At 34.2% G+C, this 15,496-nt stretch overlaps 2 long non-coding RNA genes and 1 pseudogene across 3 annotated transcripts; 1 reads left to right on the plus strand and 2 right to left on the minus strand.

Moving 5' to 3' along the window:
- Positions 1 to 2,449: 2,449 nt before the first annotated feature.
- On the minus strand, positions 2,450 to 3,057 carry LOC149379079 (uncharacterized). Its single transcript, XR_016294208.1, has 3 exons — positions 2,950 to 3,057; positions 2,748 to 2,820; positions 2,450 to 2,596 (listed from the first exon to the last, which is right to left on the minus strand). It is a non-coding gene; the product is annotated as an uncharacterized LOC149379079 (long non-coding RNA).
- Positions 3,058 to 6,179: 3,122 nt separating this feature from the next.
- LOC149379080 (uncharacterized) lies at positions 6,180 to 9,604 on the minus strand. The gene is made up of 3 exons (XR_016294207.1): positions 9,222 to 9,604; positions 9,042 to 9,098; positions 6,180 to 8,558 (listed from the first exon to the last, which is right to left on the minus strand). It is a non-coding gene; the product is annotated as an uncharacterized LOC149379080 (long non-coding RNA).
- Positions 9,605 to 10,097: 493 nt separating this feature from the next.
- Positions 10,098 to 13,841, plus strand: LOC149379081 (putative disease resistance protein At1g50180; annotated as a pseudogene). The gene is made up of 4 exons (XR_016294154.1): positions 10,098 to 10,390; positions 10,497 to 10,558; positions 10,859 to 13,589; positions 13,699 to 13,841. The product of XR_016294154.1 is annotated as a putative disease resistance protein At1g50180 (transcript).
- The last annotated feature ends 1,655 nt before the right edge of the window (positions 13,842 to 15,496 follow it).

Raw genomic sequence — 15,496 nt, forward strand, 5'->3', positions numbered from 1 at the left:
TAGTAACCCTCAAATCTATCGTTTCCTCGGGTGGCTTTACAAATGATATTTTAAATAATAACCGTCCTCGTAAGAGAATTAAAAAAAATGGGCGTAAAACTACGTCTAATTGATTTTCTTAAGTTCAGTATTCTGATAATTAGCTTTCAGTTAAAAAAAACATTTAAGGGTTAAATCCCACCTTTTTTTTTTTTTTTTTTTTTTTTTTTTTCTATATATGTTATATGCTATCTATCATATGTAAACCTCTACAAAACATGTGGACCATATTGCTTATAACTTTTTGTTGCGTCCAAATTTTGCAACGGAGCACGCTTCAGAAAGCGTTATTTTATCATGCAAATAAATAATCCTAAATCTTCTAGTTACAAAATCGAAACCATGTCAAAGACCATTTTGATTTCAGTTTCAATTTTAAAAGTTAAATCTTGGTAAAGGAACTTAAACATGAATTTTCTTCAACAAAGTACTAAATTGGAGCATGATTAAATAGATTTATTCATTAACTTTTCAACATCTATTCATTTGTGGAGATCAGAATCGGAGTGAAAAGTTATGGCCAAAATAGTTCATATGGCTACAAAGAGATGCAGTCATGTGCGTACTTTTGGTGAAAATGCCTTACAAATAACAAAAAATTAGATATAGTGAAATTTGAGCCTTGACTAGTTTTTCTGTCCATCTCCAAACACAGAAAAATATACACATTTTTCCAATATTGACGATGGAAAAATTAGATTTCATTTCAAAGGTATGAACAAAATGTTAATAATATAAACATTTATAATGGTTGATGGGTATTTTACAATATAAACAAAATGTTAATAATTTATAATTTTTTTTTGTTGATTCGGCTAATTAACTAGACAACACAAAATTTAACATATCGAATAGATCAGGTCACACTTCATCAAACTTTACTTTAGTAAGTTGTAATATTTTTTTCTCTTTAGTAAGATATATTCTCTTGTAGAATTATACGAGATAGTTACCCGCGCGTTGCTGCGGATTATTGCGCATAATAATATAGGTATAGTTCAGTAGAACTGAAATGTTTATTTGCTAAATAAACTAATGACGTTTAACTATAATTTAAATTAAAGTTGTTTTACTTGTAAAATCTAGTACGTACTAAAACAATATGATATAATGAGAATTCTTTGTTATAAGGAATGTTATTAATTAAGGTGATATCGTATAGTTGTGAGAAAACCTACGAAATATTGATAGATCGTAAACTCTTTTGTATATGGCATTTGACAAAGGTTGGGAAGTTCGGATGAAAACAAAAGAAACGGATATGTAAAAAAGATACTATTTTGTGAATAGAAAATGGAGGTGACATTACAAAAAACTATTTTGTGAATAGAAAATGGAGGTGACATTACAAAAAACTATTGGGGTTTGGTAATATTTTTTATTGCGAGTCTGCTATTGTCTTTATTGACGGGCATTAAATATATTTGGATATTATTATCTATTTACTCATGCATTTGACTTTTTTGTTGTTCCACATTTGTTATAATCTTGAGAAAAAGAAATGCCATGTCAAAAATTTTATATGAAGCAAATGAGATTTGTTGACCTAATCGACCACCCTCGTTGTGCAGGAGTTTCAAATGGATTAAGAGTTCTGTAGAAAATGTGTTACTATACATAAAATAATTAGGGGTGTACAAAAATTGACCGAAAATTGGTTAAACCGATAACCGAACCGATCCGGAACCGAAATTCGGTGCCTCGTCATCAAACTGAAAATTCGGTTCGGTTAACCGAAACCGAATTTAAGAATCGGTTTAGTTATCGGTTTTGAAAATCCAAAAATTTGGTTATCGGTTATTTAACCGATTTTTTTTTATTCAGTTTTGAAACCGGATAACCAGTTTTAAAACCGGATAACCGATTTTAATCGGTTAACCGATTTGAACCGGATAACCGATTTGGATAATTGTAACATCTTTAAAACTGGTTAACCAGTTTTGAAATCGGTTAACCGATTTTTTCGGTTAACTGGTTTCAAAACTGGTTAACCAGTTTTAAAACGGTTATAAAACCGGTTAACCGAATTTTCGGTTTTGGACCAATTCGGTTCGGTCATTGGTCCAAAATTTTCAAAACCAAAAATTCGGTTTCGGTTTTCAAATTGGTCCAAAACCGAACCGAACCGAACCGATTTCACCCCTAAAAATAATTGCTACAATATATGTTATGACACATACAATATTAACATCAAAATAATAGTTTTTGACACCCTTAATTGAATATAGAAAATCCTTAATAATAAGGCATATTTATTTAGGGAGAAAAAAGAAGACAATATGATCTCAGCACGCTCTGCAGGTCCTCATACACTAATTATCCACATGGTTGTTGTGCCTAGCATTTTGTAAATCATGGAGAATGTTGAAGACTTTGAAGGTCAAGCAAAAAATACCAGCAAACAATGGGCAAGCATACTATTATTAATATTCAATAACTTACCGGTCGATCTGTTGAGCTCGCTGTTTTTTTGCCATATATAATTATGCTCGCTTCTATAAAGTCAACTACATATTTTTTTTAATGGTAGAGGCTGAAGATGTCGTTGGTAAATAATCTGTTTATAATTAGAAAAAAAAGATATCATTTTAAAATACATAACAAAACTGTTGCTATACATCATTATAAATCAATATTAATAGGTAGACTTATTTATTAATAATTATGTAATTAAATTTATTTCTAGTTCTAGTTACGTGCTTGCTTACCTTGCCTTTGGTTTTTTGGTGAATTTTGATCCAAATGCATATTGAAGATGATGTACTTGCCACAATACATTTCCTGCAAATTATTTGACTTAAAAATAAATATTGTCTTGATCGTTTTCGTTCATGTGTAACCAGGATAGAATTTAAAAAAAAAAATAAGTTGTTAAATTAACATACAAATAACTGACATTTAATATATTACCTGTCAAATATTGTTGGTGAATTGTTATATGAGATGTTTGATTCCATAAAATTCAACTTGCACGGTGGAGTCATTTGAGCTTTTCCTGAAAAAGGTTGATGCTTTTGGTAGCTGAAATATAAGAGGAATAAAAAAAGTTATTTAGCTCAATATGCGGGTCACTTATCCCTTCATGAACGCCTACACGATCGTGACTTGGAAGTTGGTCACCGGCTAAGTATTTGTTTACCCACTTTTCATAAATGTAGCCATGATCATATACTTGACTGGACTTGATGTATTCATTTGATTGGTGTTGTCAATTATTAGTTATTTACAAAAAAAATACATGAAATTATATATTCTAAATTTAATATGAAATATATTCTAAGTTATCCTGTTTGTATTATGAAGAATTTCTTTGTACACGATATTTTTTATATGATTTGGATATTTATTCAAGGATTCGTGAATTAATACGAACAATCCATTTGGTGATTTTACTCTCGATAAAGCTACATATAATTGACCGTGAGTAAAGATTTCATCTTCTATATACAAACCAATTTTATCAAGAGATTGTCCTTGACTTTTATTTATAGTCATAGCATATGAAATTTTAACAAGAAATTGTCTTCTTTTTAAAATAAATGGCAATTTTGATTCATGTACAGTCATCTCTATTCTAGGAATGTATACTTTCTCATTTGAATTTGCAGAATTTATTATTTGCCCTTCAATAATTTGTTTGTTAGTTGTGTGATTAGTAGTCTAGTTCCATTACATAGTCCTAGAGATTGATTTAAATTCCGTAATAACATGATAGGTGTTCCTATTTTAAGATTTAACATATGTGGTGGTAATCCATTAAAATTCAGCGTGTTTAAAAAATCTTCTGGATATAAAATATTCAGTTCATCCATGTTCCCATGCGATGGTAATATTGTATCATAGCTATAGTAAGTTTTAGTTTCAGTGGGAAGCAATGATAAAATATATTGATTTATTTGATCAACAGTTCTATTTCTGGGAGCTACAATAGTTCGTTGTTTCAAGTATTCTATATCATTAAAATGAGTCAAGAAATCAGTATATATTGAATGTGAAACTAATTGAATTGGGTTTGAATCGTAATGTAACAAGAATTTTTTGGGTATTTCTATCCATGTGGCATCTTCGTTTTCTAAATCGTTTATTCCTCGTATGGTACCGTCGCCAATGTTTAAAATCCAATTGGAGAATTCAGTAATTTCTTCTATTTCTTCAAATGACATATTATTTCGCATAAGTCGCATATTTTTGTTAGAGTTAAAATATCAAAAAATTTCCATAAATAAGAATTAGTTAATGTTGCATCAATTATATGTTCTTGAGACCCATGCGGTATAATAGGTAATATTTGACGAAAGTCACCGCCTAATACGACAATCATTCCTCCAAATGGTTTGTTGTAGTTGTTTCTCAAGTCTTGTAATGATTTATCTAACACTTCGAAACAATATTTATTATTCATTGGTGCTTCATCCCATAATATTAGTGATGTTTTTTCAATTAATTTTGCTAATTGTGTTTGTTTTTTAATGTAACAGGTAGAGAATTTATCTACAGATAATGGTATTTTAAATCTAGAATGTGCTGTTCTTCCGTTTGGGAGAAGTAAAGATGCTATTCCAGATGATGCAACAGCTAAAACAATTTTATTATTCGATCTTAATTTACTAATTATGGTGTTCCATAGATATGTTTTTCCTGTTCCTCCATGTCCATAGAAAAAAAATAACTTGTAACTGTCGTTTGTAATTGAATCCAAAATTTGATTATATATTTTTTTTGTTCATCATTTAAAAAAAAAACTAATTTTAAATTATCATTTTTTAATTCATTTATATCATAATTGAGCTCATCTCTTAAAAGCTTGTTATTTAACTCATCAAGTAATGAGTCCTTTGGTAGAGGTAAGTTGTAGTTTTTTAAAGTCGAAGAATTCATATTTAATAATTTTTCTAATTCATATAGCACATAATCATGTAGTTCATGTTCGGGTATATGAAAATTATTATTGCTGAATAATTTACGAATTCTAAATATGATATCATCTGTCATAAGTTTCCAATGCTTATCAAATAATTGGACCGGATCATTTACATTGCAAAATAATAGAATTAAAACAAATAGCTGCCTTAGTTGCATTGATGTTGAGATGAATGCAGCTTCCAAAATTGAATCACTCCATTCTTTATCGTCGCCTAGTAATCCTAAAGCATTACAGGCTTATTGAAATGTCGGATATTTGATGTCTTCAATTGTTCGTATGGATTCGAAGCTAGTAGTCCCTTTTTTATGATTTAGTAGTAATCTTAAATAATATAATTCCCCTGAATTTGGATGAGCATAATATGTCCGGCCAATTGTATGACCAGAATGTCTGGGAGTCCATACTTTATCTTTGTTATTCCAAACCCATTTCTTTGGAAATTGTATATATGTAAGCTCTTTAGATTCTTCATTAGATTGATTTACGGTCATCCATTCTGTTAAAGATGTCTTTTGAATTCCAGGTTGGTTTAAAATATTCTCGACATGTTGGTTTGAGCGATAGGTAATATTTTTTGCACGTGGTAAATGAATTGATAATCGTTGAATAGCTGGTTTTCTATGATGTATATAATATTCATATAATCTCCATACTGATTCGTAGGGTGTGATATAACGACAATTAATATAAATTTTAATTTCATCTACCTCTTAGGTTTGTTTGAGTAGAATCTTTTGAGCATATATTATCTTCAAAAACAGCTCTTATACGATCTGGTCCTTTTGTCAAATATTTGAATAAATATTTAATGAGCATTGACTGAGAGCATATTTCGATGTTTATATGAGCATAAAACTTTATACAAAGTTCTCTGTTATAAGGTACAACAAATCTATTATCCAATTTTATATGTTCTTTTTCTGAATAAAAATTTGTATTTCTACGTTTATAATTAATAATTCCATTCTCATCGATTGTTGTTTCATTTGTAATTTTATTTGGAAATCTCTTAGAACATGTCGAATTTTTCATACAGGCAGCATTTGTTTTGGCAATACCACATGGCCCGTGTATCATAAATTCAGTTACTATATTATATCCTAATAAATCAATGGAAGGGTCCGGTATCTCAGCTGAAATTATTTTATCTATTTGTGATGAATCATGTATTTTATCTTCAGCAGATAACCAAAATAAGAAATGACAATGTGGTAATCCTCTTTCTTGAAATTCAACAACGTATAAATCTGCAAGAATTGGTCCAAATATAGTTCCTAATTTTATGGTTTGAAGTAATTGATTTAATTTCATTTTGAATATCCTTGTCGTTATATCGGGCCTATCTTCTGCTTTTTGGCCAGGAATTATGGATAGTGCTCTTATAATTTCTGGCCATTTTGGGTTACATGTAAATGTTATAAATAAATCAGGATTTCCATATTCTCTACAAATTGCCATTGCATCTTGATAATTTTGTATCATATATCTAGGACTTCCAGTATGACTTGATGGAAGAATGATTCGTTTTCCTATTGTATTTGCATCAGTGTCTCCTTTGCAAAATGCATCTTGAATACCTTGATATATCTCAGATCTCAAACTCTGTTGATTTTTCCGAACAAAATCTAAACGGTCTTCTTCAACGGAAGCGTAAGCATCCACCAAATATTGTTGAAATAATAGACCGCTTCTTAGTAGGGTATTATCTTTATCAGCCCGTTGTTGTATTTGGTAACAATAATAAGCTCTCATTGGAATTCTTTTCCTCAAAGGTTGCTTTTTCAAATGATTAATATTCCATTTTAAATCTGTTCTGTACCCGTCCTCCCCGTATGGAAACAATAATGGGTATTGCAAAGACATATATGAAGGATGTAGTTTTGTAATTCTTTGTAAATTATTTGATTATGTTTCTACTATTATGTCCTTTCCATGTTCATACTCTCCAATATCGCCAACTATTAATCCACCAATATCAGTCGATGTTGGCAAATCATATTGATTAGAATCAGAGTTTCTTCGGCCTAAAAGTCGGAGTCGTATACTCGGAATATTTCTCTCATTATATATATTTCTTATGCTTCTAAAAATTTGCACTAATATGTTTGTTTCGTCCAGCATATTGATTAATTTTTTAATTATCGACTCAGTTATAGGTTTTGAAGGATCATCAAATTTTAATGTAGACATTCTATTTTGGACTTCATTATCTGTGTCGTGTATATATAATTGTGCAAATCTTGGAGGATTGTCATCAGTAGGTAGTAAAGATCCCATTAAATGATGCACTTGACCGCTTATTTTAAAAACATATGGACCTTGTGAATTATTTACAGTCAAATCTATATTTGCTCCAAAAGATGTAAAAGCTAGCATTGAGTTTAATGTACGTATATTCTTTTTGTAGTATATACTCTCCGGTCCAGAATAACAATTTATGAGATTATCTAATATAGGAGGGCTTTGTTTTAGTATAGGTAATTTAACTTTACCTTTTTGACAACATAAATTATACTTTGGTGGAGAGCTATTGTTTGATCTTTAATTCGTTGAACCAAAAAAATGCACCACAATATTCACAACAATATTTACAATCTCCCAAATCTAAGTATAAAGTGTTTTGTTGCGTATCTGTTGTTGGTATTATTTTCATATTAGGAACCAATGATACTTTTGGCATAGTTTGAGGAGAGGAAGTTGATGCTTCAAAATTCAAATAGTCAGAATTAGGTAGCAAATGTTTTCTGATACGATAAGGTTTAGGATGCTTATAACTTGTTTCATTAGGTTGAGTTGTAAATGGATTTGTACGTTTTCTACCCATAATATATTCAGACTACGAAAAAACATAGCATAATAATTAGTTAAATTATAAGAATAAATACAATTATGCAACTATATATTGACGATCATTTAAAAAAAACTATATATTGACAACCCTAGGATTGTAGTAAAAAGTAGTACACACATATTATACCTATAAAATGTATTAGTCATCTAAGTTAATTTAGTCATTTAAGTTAATTAGTTGCATAATAGGAATAAATACAATGATCCATCTTAAATTGACCACCCTAGGATTGTATTAGAAAATAGACACATATATATTCATACTGTACATGTAAATTTTATCATTCATTCGAGTGTATATGGTGGATATAAGTTAACATGTACTATTAATAAAAAAAAATGTGTAACGTTATTTCTATCTAATTTAATCCTACCAATTTTATTTAGATCCTAAAATAAAATCAAATAATCATATTCATTGTATTGGCTACTGGTTTCTATCTAATGTAATTGTAGCAACTTTATATAAGATTGTAAATTAAAATTAAATAATCACATTCATCATTGTATTGGCTAGCGTGATTTTTATCTATTATTATTGTAGGATTTTTATTGAAGATATCTTAAATTTAAATCAAATATCCTCATTCATATTTAAGGCGTATTGAGCTAAGCTACCAATATAAACTTAAAAGCAGCGAAATAAAATTTTTGATATAACTGAATATCGACTTACATGTAAGTGATGTGATATGTTGAAGTAAGCAACGCTGTAATATCGGTGAGTGGTGACCAAACTACAGTCCTGAAAATATATTAGAAAAGCAAATGAGGACACAATAAAAAAAATCAATATTCTTTAAATAAAGAACAGTAACGAACCATTAAACTGATAAATAAATAAGGGCTTACCTGATTGTAATGTATTTACAATAGTCATATCAGTAACTAAATTAGCATTCCATAATATATGCATATTAAAAACATTAACATTAACTAAATTTTAAGAATACAAAATGGGGAAAAGAAAAATCAGGGTTTCTTAGACAGTTATTAATGCAAAGTAATATATATTAATAAATACGGTAACTTGAATTTAAAATTGATAACTTAAAACAAATGATTTTGTCAGTAAGAAATACACTAAAAAATAGTGATACATATATCATGAATGTAATGAAATCATAAAAATGTATCACAATAATAATTGTACGTGTGCATATAAAATAAAATTGGACGATAAAGTACTTACGGTAATATAAAATAAATTGGACGATAAAGTACTTACGTGGAATTTAAGAGGTTTCTCGGCACTTTTAAGACTTGAAGTTAGAGCTTAAATATGCTGGGGAAAAATAAAGAATTAGACATGAATGAATGAAAGTGTTTTATAAAGTATATTCAGTAAAAAAAATTCGTATATGAAATATATATGTGTAAAGACTATGATATAAGATATTGAGAGTACCTCGGCGTAGACCAACTCGACAGTGAGAGCTTTAAATATTGATGGATTTTTTTTGTTTTTTGTTTTTGTTTTTGTTTTTTTTGTTTTTTGTTTTAATGCAAACAGAGAAGTGTATATATGCAAGAGGAGGTTATGTGTGAGGAAAGAAAAGAGGTGAATATGTTGAGAAAAGTATGTATGAGATGTATCTAGAGATATTTTCAGCGAGAAATATATATTTTCAGTGACAAAGACAATGGAAAGCTTTAAGTATCGGTGAAGGGGTTTTTTTTTTTAATTTTTTTTTTTTTTATGTAAATGGAGACAAATGTATGCAAGAAGTGGTCGTAGATGAGGAAGGAAAAGAGTTGAGCGTGATAACAAAAGTATGTATGAGATGTATTTATAAGTAGTCATTTTGACATATATAATTTAATTTAATTTTACTCAGCAGATGATAATAAAGGATGTAGACGACAAAGTCTGCCGCTTTTTTCTTGAATTTTTTGGTGAAATAGGATATGTATAGATTAACATGAAGTATTGTAGAAAGACGTATTTTAAATTTAATTCCATTTTCAATAGGCTGTCTAACACACGTGCATGTTAGCTTCTTGTAAAAGTTTCATAAGCAGTGACGTCAATTGTCATCATGAAATAAAAGAAACAAAATAAGTATAATTGTGTGGTAATACTGGAAACCACTTTTAGTAGCACGTTCTCATTCCATTTGCTTGTTATATTGAGCTGAAATATAATGTAAATAGACAAAAATAACCCTAAGTCAAGAGTGACATAAATAACAATAAATGGCAAAATAGTATTTCAACTTCTGTGAACTCCATTTTAGTATAGTATATAATATAATGCGGTGGTTCAAGGGACCTACTACAACTGCAAAATGTTTGTCACTTGGAATGTGTTCCAGTGTGAACTGTGTGATTACTTTGGTATTATTGCCAGTTGTCAATGTATTTTCGTGGAAGAGAAAGATTGATGAAAGAGAAAGAGAGATGAAGCTGAATTAAAGGCTTAGATGATTTTGGGTCTCACACGGTTTCTTTGAGTTTAAGTGGAACACATTGTTTCAAGAAAATCATTTCCAGCTTCTCTGATATTTGAAGAAGACAACTCTTCTTGAAGCAGTTCATAGAACAAAGTCTCTTCTTGAAGCGGCTTCAGTGAACGAGGTAAGAAAACCTATCTTTCGAAATAAATCATACGTGAATTTATCATCCTCACTTCCAGCAATGATTCAATTTTAATGTTTGAAAAACACATCTTTCCTTGAAGCAGTTTATAGAAGCAAGTCTCTTCTTTCACTCATTGTTAATCATCTTGTGGCTTCAGTGATCAAGGTAAGAAAATCTATCTCTTGAAATACATCATAGATGAACATGCTTTGAGCGTTGAAATTTAATCCTCACTTAGATCTGTAATTCTATTGGCGTGCAAAAAAAAAAAAAAAAGTTAAAAAATAATTAAAAGTTCTTCCTGAGGTATTTTTAATTTACTGCAACATGGTTTTAATGGGCCTTGTTTTTGTACATGCAGAATCTATATAAAATGTACAAAGCTGAGTTTCTAGTTGGTTAATGATTGATCTTTCTGACAAATATAAAAGCCCATCTTCTTTTTATTTTTCTTTTCTTTTCCAGGTCAATGGCAGTTGAACTTGTGGCATTGAAGCTGGTGGAGTCTGTGGTGTCCGGAGCGGTCAAGAGAATCGCGGACCTCCTCATCAACGAGGCCTCTTCCCTGAAAGGCGTTCATGAGGATATCCAGACACTGCAAACCGAGCTGAAGTATATCGAGAGCTTCCTAAGAGACGCCGACAAAAAACAGGAGAGAGACGAACGCGTCCGCATATGGATCGCTGAGGTCAGAGACGTGGCCTGTGAGGTCGAAGACTCCGTCGAGACCTACATCTCCAATGTCCGATCCTCATATGTCAAGGTCATCCATCTGAGGAAGTTTCGGTCCCAAGTTACCTCTATCAAGGACAAGCTTCGTGGCATCGCCGAGAGGCGACAAAGGTACCAGATCGAATTTTCCGGTGGAGATCGAGAGGCTGCTCCGCTGAGAAATCAGAGGAGATCGTACCCGGACGAAGAGGAAGACGACGTGGTCACGTTGAAGAGCACGATGTCGGCCCTGAAGGCTCAGCTGATGAGGGAAGAAGATCGACGCTGCATCGTGTCTATCGTGGGAATGGGCGGTCTAGGAAAGACCACCCTCGCCAAGAAAGCCTACAACGACGCTGACGTGAAGAAGAATTTTGGGTGCTCCGCTTGGGTTTTCGTGTCGCAGCAGTTTGTTGTGAAGGAGGTCTTGATCGAGATCTTGATGCAAGTCGGTTTCCGGCCGGAAACGGTTTTGCAAGGACTGAGCCACGTGAAGAAGTTTGTTGAAGAGAGACAGAATAATAAACAGATCCTCGACGGGTTGGAAGATCACGAGCTGGTTTCTCTTCTAAAAGCCGAGCTCAAGGAGAGGCGATATCTCGTGGTTTTGGACGATCTTTGGAACTTCCAAGCTTGGAACACCATTGAGAAAGCTTTTCCAAAAGGGAAGCCCGGAAGCAAAGTGGTGTTCACGACCCGAATCAGGGAAGTCGCGGTGTCAGCCGATCCTCACAGCGCTCCGATCGAACCCCCGCTCTTGTCGGAGGAACAGAGTTGGGAGCTTCTTCAGCGGAAGGCGTTTCCGAAGGAGATCTTTGGGAGTCTCGGTTCTCCGCCGGAGTTCGTGGAGCTTGGTAAGGAAATGGTGTTGGAGTGCGGAGGATTGCCTCTCGCGATCGTCATGCTCGGTGGTTTGCTTCGAACCAAGAACTCGCCGGAGAAGTGGGAGAAGGTGAAGAGAGACGTGAAGTCGCGTAAGATCAATAAACTCAGATCATCAGAGAGACAATACGGGGTCGAAGACATTTTAGACTTGAGCTTCCAAGAGCTTCCTTTCCATCTAAAACCCTGTCTTCTTTACCTTGCAAGTTTTCCAGAGGACAGCGAGATCCAGAGTAAGATTTTGATAAGGCTATGGATGGCAGAAGGTTTTATACGCACAGATGAGACACAAGAATCGCTGGAAGAAGAGGTGGGCAAGGAATACTTGGAAGAGCTGATTGATCGGTGCGTAGTTCAACTCGATAAGAAAGATTGCACGGGAAAGCGCATCAAGAGCTGCCGACTCCACGATCTCATGCGAGACTTTTGTTTGTCAAAGGCCAAAGAGGAGCTTTTCTTAGAGATCGCCGCTCCATCCTCAACATAACAATACAATCGCCCTCGCAGAATCGCTGTACACGGACCTAATTGCCATTTTTCGCCACATCCTCACCTCCGGTCTCTCCTTTGTTTTTCCATACACATCTTTCCAGGTTGTTCAAACGCCCGGTTGCTAAGGGTTTTACACCTCGATTTGGTCGACAATCAAAAACTTCCTCCCACAATCGGCGATCTGATTCACTTGAGGTATTTGAGACTGAGCAGTAGTGGCTGGGGTAAAAAACTCTCTCTCCCACATTCCTTGGGCAAGATGAGGAATTTGCAGACTCTAGACCTCATTGGTTTTAAAGGTTCCGTATGGCTTCCAAACTCGGTTTGGAAGTTGACAGAGGTGAGACACTTGTTGTTACCGTGGGGTTACAAGCCGAACATTTTTGCACTCCGGCACTTCTTCGAAGGCCAAACTAAATTGAAATTGGAGACTTTGAAAGGGGTACACGCAAAGAACTTGTTCAACAAACACAATTCATTCCCTCCAATGCCAAACATGAAAGTCCTGTACGTTAAAAATCTCAGAAGCCATAAAGAAGTCACGCTCCTCCTCGAGTCTCTCACCCCTCGCTTGCTCCAATCATTGACCATAAGTGTATCGGGCCGAAAAACAAAATTTCCGAAGATGGAATTGCTGTCTAGTTTTCAGGGTCTGAGCAAACTGAGCTTATCTGGCGAGGTTTCTAACGAGAACCTCGAATACCTTCCAAACAGCCTCGCAAAGCTGGAATTACGGGGGTCCGCGGTGGACCAGTCGAAGATAGCCATTCTAGAAAAGCTTCAGAACTTGAGGGTTCTCAACCTCGGCTGGGTCGGCTACGGCGGAGGTACCTCGCAGAAGTGGGTGTTTTCTTCGGGCGGGTTCGCTCGCCTCGAGGCTCTTGGGCTTAACAATATCGAAAACGTGGAGGAGTGGGAGGTGAAGGAAGGTGGTCTGCGTAGCCTCAAGAAATTACACATTTGGGGAATGTACAATCTAAAGGCGCTCCCTGAAGGGCTGAGACACGTCACCACTCTTCAGGAAATCAGCATTACACATATGGGCGAGGAGTTCAATGATAAGCTGAGAAGGGTGAATCGAGACGGAGCCGAAGGTGTAGATTTCTACAAGGTCCGACATGTTCCTTCCATCAAACTCAAACAAATACTCCCTTGATTATAAAAGTTTGGCATTCAATTTATGTTTACAGTTTTTATATACGTTTTGGGTATTTTTACAGAATAGTGCCTACCCAAGATTGTGCGGGCGTTGGAAATACAATATGTTATGCTTCGCAAAATGTGTATTAAAGCTACTTATTAGTTGTATTTTCTTTATCTAACGTGCCAATGTTATAATGTCACTATTGTGTTTTTTAGTCCATGTCATCTTAGACATTGTTGCGATTTTTCCGTACGCAAGTGTACGTAGTCGCTCAAGTAGTAGAGTTCGTAAGTACGAGTCGATCCCACGAGGAAAATGTTTAATTAAATTGACAAGATTACTAGCACGAATTGAACCCAATGATTTGATGATTGTTATGGTTATAAAAAAAACGAACGAAAATTAAAAGCAATTAAAATACGAAAGATCACGATAATGAGAAAACAAGAACTATGGCTTCACAAGTTATTCCTATGGTTTGGATTCGGATATTAAGCACAAAACACACACTCTTATGTTTGCTAATCACGCTCACGATAATGGTAATCTAAGATTTCTCTCGAACATCTAAGAATCTAAACCTATGCCGGGATATCTTCTCTCGATCTCAACCCCTAAAAACAACGGCTAGCATTAAAAACAAGAACGTTCACACGATTCCGAAACAGCCTAGCTATGTCTAGTCTAGGAATGTATCCCGGTAAATTAATCCTTGTGCACGACTAACCCAATCTCTTCCAAGCATCAAGCAATTGTAATATCATGAACACGATAGCTAATCGAATTCAAGCATTACACGCGGAATTAAAATAAACAAACATGATAGAGCATATGAATATTAATTTGACATGATTGAATCCATAACCATATTCCTAACTTGCTACACCATAGCCCTTAATGAATTTAGTGCATGATTGAACGGAGAATAAACGGAGATGAATATAAAGCAATCATGACTAAAAACTGAATTATATTAATAAAAACGGGAGTTCCAAAGATTCAGAGAATAGAGATAAAAACAGTGAATGATGAAAATGAGAATTGTGGCGACGATGATCCTCTCTGAATGATTCTTCTCTCCCGAGATTTTTGCGGCCGAATGAAAACAAAACTAAAAGAAAAAGTAAAGATATGTTTCTCAACAAACTAAAGTGTTTTTGTAGGTTTCCTAGGTTTTTCGGAGCTCATATGGGCCGTCGGATCGCATCCAACGGCTTGGATTACAATTAAAACGCGTGACAAAAAAGTGGGAATCGGGACCTGTGCGCCGCACAGGTCTTCTGGGCAGCCTGTGCACCGCACACCCAACGCACAGGGTGAGCGCACAGGGCTGTGCACCGCACAGGGGCCGCACAGGGCAAACGCACAGGACTTTGGAAGTTTGTGCATTGTTTGGTTCACCTTGAACCACCTATCTTGAGCTCCGGGTGTCGGAATTGAGATCCGAAAGATGTTCTGAACTCCTTGCGATTTCCCCGTTGTCCTCCGATGCTCTATTTGTCATTTTGAACTTCCAAACTCTGAAAAATTAAGAAAAACACTCCAAAACACATGAAAATGCTCTCGAACTAACTTCTTTTCACTTCCGAGAGTACAAACAAACACGTTTAAAAGGCGCTTATCAGACATACCCGAATTATGTTGCGTCTTAGCTTTTTATATAATTAGCATTAGTTTGATATTCATCGTTAACGAGATATCTGAACCTTTTCTCTCAACTTTGATTCTCTCTACTAAAGTTCGATCATATTATGGTATTATAGCATTCCCCTAATCTTCTTCGATTTCGACCTTTCTTCGAGTGAACAGCAATTTCAAGAAGTGAATGTTCTCTTCGGGCGGGTTCGCTAGCCTCGAGACGAAGGAAGCTGGTG

The sequence above is a fragment of the Urtica dioica genome, chromosome 12 (genome assembly GCF_054948205.1).
Source record: "Urtica dioica subsp. dioica isolate 48M chromosome 12, U.dioica_male_clone48M_v1_H2, whole genome shotgun sequence".
Lineage (NCBI taxonomy): Eukaryota > Viridiplantae > Streptophyta > Magnoliopsida > Rosales > Urticaceae > Urtica > Urtica dioica.